Source organism: Medicago sativa, chromosome 7 (genome assembly GCF_051527215.1).
Source record: "Medicago sativa cultivar Bolivia chromosome 7, Bolivia_mono, whole genome shotgun sequence".
Taxonomy (NCBI): domain Eukaryota; kingdom Viridiplantae; phylum Streptophyta; class Magnoliopsida; order Fabales; family Fabaceae; genus Medicago; species Medicago sativa.
In genome coordinates, this window is record NC_140755.1 from 47,607,048 (window position 1) to 47,613,047 (window position 6,000).

Below are 6,000 nucleotides of genomic sequence, written 5' to 3' on the forward strand. Positions count from 1 at the left end.
TACAGATAATGCCTCCAAATTTTAAGTACAAAAACTACTGCAGCTAACTCATGATCATGAGTAGGATAATTACGTTCATGAATCCTCAACTGCCTCGATGCATAAGCTACTACTTTATTATCCTGCATAAGCACACCACCTAAACCCAACTTAGACGCATCACAGTATACAACAAATGGTTCGTCGGACTTTGGTAGTATTAATATCGGAGTCGTCGTCAAACGTTGCTTTAGTTCATTAAAACTATTTTCACACTGAACATCCCATACAAAAGCTCTACCTTTACAAGTCAACTGAGTTAACAGAATTGCTAACTTGGAAAATCCTTCAATAAATCTTCGGTAATAACCTGCCAAACCCAAAAAGCTCCTAACCTCGGTAACCGACTTCGGAGTCTCCCATTGTGATACTGCATCAACCTTAGATGGGTCTACAACAATACCACTACCAGAAATAATATGACCAAGAAAACTCACTTCGTTCAACAGAAATTCGCACTTCGATAACTTGGCATATAACTTCTTCTCTTTCAGCACTTGCAAAACAATTCTCAAATGCTCGGCATTTTCCTCCTGGGACTTAGAGTATATCAGAATATCATCTATAAACATAACAACAAAACGATCTAGATAAGTATGAAAAATACGGTTCATATATTCCATAAATACTCTAGGCGCATTAGTAACACGAAAGGCATCACAGTGAAGGTGAGAAAAACACAAGAAGGGGGGTTGAATTGTGTTAGCTTTTTCTTCTTTTTCTCCTAAGCTGAAAAGACTGACCAGAAGAAAATAGAGTTCTGCTTCTGAAGTGATAATTAGGACTAACTTGCAGCGGATAAAAATAGAGAGAGAAAGAAGAAAGACACAAAGCAATTATACAGGTTCCTTCCACAAACCGGAAGTAGTTCTGTCCCCCTTGCACTTCCAAGGAGAGTTCACTATAATGTAATATCTGATTACAACTGCTCACTGCTAAAACTAGCAAGAGACTTCAAACTACTCAAGCACAACTGCAAGAGACTTCATATGCTCCTGAACACAATCTAGAGACTTCTAATGCTCAAGCACAACTGCAAGAGACTTCTAATCAAACAGAATTACAAAGAAAAATGTTTGAGATTGAACATTTGATATACAATCAGTGGTGTTCACAATACAAATTAGATACAGACTCTTAAGACTCTAGAATTTCTAAGATATGAAAGTTGTTAAGAAATTCTAAGTAAACTTTTGAATGTAGAACAATTTCAGCACAGTTTTGGCACTTTGTAAATTGTTGTTGAGTCCTTATGTTTTACACACAAACTCTAAGTCTTCACTCCTTTTTATAGAGGTGTGCAAGAGACGTTGTGAATTTGCCAGCACATCAAAAAGAGTCGTTTGAAGCTTTTGATCAATCCCCAATGATCTTTTGTCTGATATGGTTGTTGTCCTATGAAGGATCAATTTCAAATCCATTCCCATTGTGAAGGAACATCGTTGCAGGCAGAGCTGTTTTTCTTGTCTTGTGGCAGAGACAAAAACAGAGTAGTGGAGGTAGTGGTTGTACACTTCGTACAATTGTACTTTGTGAACGCTTTTGAAGAATAAGCATCCAATGCCTTCAAATCCTTTCAAAATGACCATTGCTTTACACTTCCAGTCTTCTTCAATGCTTAGATGAGTTAAAATCCATTGAACAGCTCTTGAAGCTTTAAGTCTTGCATCTCCTGATGAACTTCAGCTTCTGGTGATGAACTAGCTTCTGATGAGATGCTTCTGATGAACTTGCTTCTGATGACATCATCACTTCAGGAGCACTTTGTCTTCAGGAGCACTTCTCTTCACACGCTTTAAGCTTCCTTTTTGTTGATTCCTTAGCTCTTTTTTGTTCATCCAGAACCTATTTAAGATGTCAAATTTTGTCTATGGTCCTGTACACTTGAACAAATATTATCTTATCCAATTGACAGTTTTTAATACCTTGTTATCATCAAAACTCTCAAATGTTTATTCTTAAACACATTTTGTATTTTGTTCCAACAATCTCCCCCTTTTTGATAGTGAAAAACAATAGTATTTAAAATGTGCAATTGTTGTTAATCTAATTAACAAGTTGACTATAAGGGTTTGAGGTTTGTAAGCTCCCCCTGAGTCTAATAGTACTTAAGGTGAGGTTTGTAAGCTCCCCCTGAGTTCTATCCATGTTAATTAAATTCATCATTTAAAAGGGTAATAACACTCAAAATATTCTCACATCAATAGACTAAGAGATAAGAAGTAGGTCCTATTAATTTAACTTGAATAAAAAATTAAATTAATGGGGCTCAGAGCCTATAAATACTATACATATACTCCCCCTTTTGTCATCAACAAAAAAATTTAAAAACTAAAGACAAAAAGAAGAGATAGGAAAAAGATAGTGAGAAAAAAAATTCTACAAATATAATAAATATATAAGAAGCATATATCAGAGCATAAATATAAGAAGTATATCAGAGCAAAACAACTGAGTTCAGAAGCATTGATATTGATCAGAAGCACAAATATGTTCAGAAGCATAAATTAAAGTCAGAAGCAACAAACATGTAAGAAGATGCTAAACAAAGAAAATTTAGACAAAAAGACTAAACAAGCTAAAAAATGTGTGCAACTAAGGGTTGGCTTGTTTGTGTAGCAGGTCCATCATCTGTTACAGCATCAAGTTGGTCTCTTCTTGTTGCTTCTGCATTGCTTCTTGCTTTTGCTTCATCTCATTCTTGAAGTCCTCATTACTCTTGATCAAATTCTCCTCTCTGACTCTTGCTTCTTCCAGCTTAGCTTCAGCGGTAGTCTTGTACTCAAGTAAGAGTAGCTTTTGCTCCAAGAGTTCCTTCTGAAGCTTCTTATTCTCCTTTTCCAAAACATCATTTCTTTGTATTAGATCCAGGCTAGTAGAGGCTGTTTTGAAATTGATATTGTTTAGGAAGGTCAAGTCTAATTCCCTTGGATGCACACCAGAAGGGATGAAATCAGTGATCTTTCTTCCTTTTATACTTGGAGGATTTTGCACCCAAGTTTTTAGGATCTTGACTTCCTACAGACTGCTATTCACTCCTTTCAGCCATCTTGAAGCTTTTGTTGAGCTATATCTTGAGCATCAGAGCATGTTCTTTGAAGTGCAGTCAGGATGTAGTCAACTCTTTCCTTCAGTCTACTTCACTACTTTTCATAGCTGTCTTTGTGAACCAAGTCATTCCCAGCTTGAATGAGCTTGTTCAGGTCCTGGAAGATCTTCTCACACACATCTGTTAATAGAGTAGAATCTAAAAAGATGGTTGGTGGTGAGGGTACTTTTGTAGGTTTGGTATGATCAACAGGTTGTATAGCTAGTTGAGATGATGAAGGTTGGCTGTTTATGGAGTTTGGTGTTTGATTGCTGGTTGAGGGTTTGTCAGAAACAAACTTTACAATCACAGTTGAGGATGATTGATCAATCTCAACATCAGGATCATCTGATGTGATCATGAAGTCAGGTTCACTGACAGTTTCATGGATGGTAGGAGATAAAGTTTGTTCGGGAACAATATGTTCAGGTGAAGAGATGTGTTCAGGGCTGGTTGTTGAGGCCATATGTAGGTTAGGTGCTTGATGAGGGGGGCTTTCTAAAATAACTTCCATAGAAGCTACTTCAGAGGCTTTTTGTAGGTTTGGCCTAACTTCTGGTAGTTCACCTGAGTAGTGACTAACCAAGTTATCTAACACAGAAGTGTCAACAGTTTGGTTGGTTGTGGGTTGAGATGATGATGATTCAACATTCATATCAGCAGAAACCATATTGAGGGGTTGAATCATTGGTGGTTGGAGAGGGTGGTTAAAAGGTAGTCTTTCACAAACTTTGTTTCTCATCTCAGACATATTGCCTATCCTTTCATTGACATTAGGAATCATAGGCTCAAACAGAATGTTCTGAGAAGGCTTTTTGTGGATTTTGGTTTGGTAAAGATGGCCTAATGGTATATTATCCAAATCTATAGATGATGATGAGGAGGTAGATTGGGAGGATACAGATGTGCTTGAGTCAAATTCTACTTCTATAACAGTATGAGAGTGTAATGGATCAAGATTACCTATTACAGCTTCTAGAGCAGTAGCATCTGAACCAGCAGCTTGACCCTCATGAGTATCTCCACCAGTACTAACAACCATCAGCATGTTCCCAGCTTCTGAAGTTGCTAACTCTTGCAAATCTTCAATAGCTTCAATCAATTACTGTGCCACAACACCAACATCTTCCCTTGCTATGCTTGATGTAGGAACTTCTGTACCTTTAGCAAGTTCCTTGATCTTTGCTAGAGTAGCAGCATCTTCAGCTTTCTTCTTCTTCACCTCTCTCGTAACCAACTCAGTAGCAGCTTCAATACCTTCTTCTTCTTCAGCTACATAAGATGACTCCTTCAACTCCCTGATAGCAGTCTTCCTCTTCTTCTTTGAGACTGGAGGCTGTTCAGGAGCAACTTGTGAAGAAGCAGCAGTTTTGCCACTTCTGGTTCTTTTGTTCAGAACCACATCAGTATTCAGGTCCTGAACCTCTTCTTAAAGTGTTGGTAAGCCAGAACTACCGACATTCACTTTACCAGAGGCTTTCTCTTTCTTTGCCTTCTTGGAAGGTTGCTCAGCTTCCAGATATTCATCTTTGGTGGTAGTCTTCCTCTTAGACTTCCTGCTTCTTGCTACAGGCATATCACCACCATACATTTCTTCAGGAACATCTTCAAGTCTGATGACTTTACCATATGTTTCAAAGTGATTTGTGATAAAGTGCATCTGGACTTCAAGAGGGTCCTTTTTGCAGATGGGAGGAAAGTCTTCCATCAGATTTGACGTTGCACTTGATTCACTCAAGTCAGTGCTGAGCTTTGTGACTGTCTCAATCAGCTTCATATGCTTGAGTGTCTTCCCATTAATGACTTTGCCAGTTTCAGTCTCAAGCTGATCACCAGTGAAGAAGTTGACCTTACTGAGAGCTTTTAGAATCCCTCTTTGAGGAAGGATCTCTGAAATCAGCCTTCCATAGGGAACCCAGCACCTCTTGTTCTGCTGGATTTCCCTAAGCTCCTTGATCATGTGCTTGAAAATGTATTTGGGCACGTTTGCTTTCTCCTTCCTAATGAAGTAATGAAGATAGATCCTGTGCTCCAATGATGGTTGATCACTGCCACCACGTTTTGGTAGCAGATTCTCATTCTGAATCTTCAGCATCATTTTCTTCTCCATGCTCAAGTTAGCATAAGCTTCTTTCTTGTCATTGTTGAAAATGGATTGATTTACAATCTCATTCCATGGACTTGTCTTGGGGTTGGTTATCCCACCTGTGTGTTTACCAGAAGCATATCTTCTGAGAACAAATGCAATATTCTCTTCAGAGATGAACACTGGAATCCCCATGATGCTAGACCTAATCTCCGTGCATCTGAATAGTTCCAAGCCCATTTCTTCTCTAGTCTTCCCTTTCAAAGTAGGGTCAATCAAAATCTTCTCTGTTTCCTCCAACTTAGCAGCAGCTCTGTCGTACACAGAGGCTCTCACCTAGAAGTGCTTTACTAAGGTTTTGTATGTTGGTCCATTCAACATATCGAAGTACGCCATTAAACCTTGTTCTTCATAGTAGCTTCTAATGTCACACCCATGATAAGCAGTGAAGTGAAATCTACAGGATTCTCTGTTGAATCCTCAAATCCCATTCTTCCAAGGACATAGTCCTTCCTTTGATTTCATATGCAGGAGCATCTTGTGTAGATGATTCTGGAACAACTTCCTGCATGCTTGATCAATCATGATTCTGGAATGGAACTTGATGATGCCTTTGATGATGAAGAAAACTTTTTAGGGTTCTAAGTTTTTGGTTGCGGAGAATGCCCTTACTTCGCAAAGAACGGTTGAGAGAAGAAAGTGTAGGTAGTGAAGTGAGTAGTGTGTGAATTGTCTAAGTGTTTTTAGTAAATCGATTGCAATTCAGAAAGGGGACAAACAAACACAA

General features: G+C 38.4%; 1 pseudogene; it reads right to left on the reverse strand.

Moving 5' to 3' along the window:
* Positions 1-4,229: 4,229 nt before the first annotated feature.
* Positions 4,230-5,784, reverse strand: LOC146906295 (uncharacterized; annotated as a pseudogene).
* Positions 5,785-6,000: the final 216 nt, after the last annotated feature.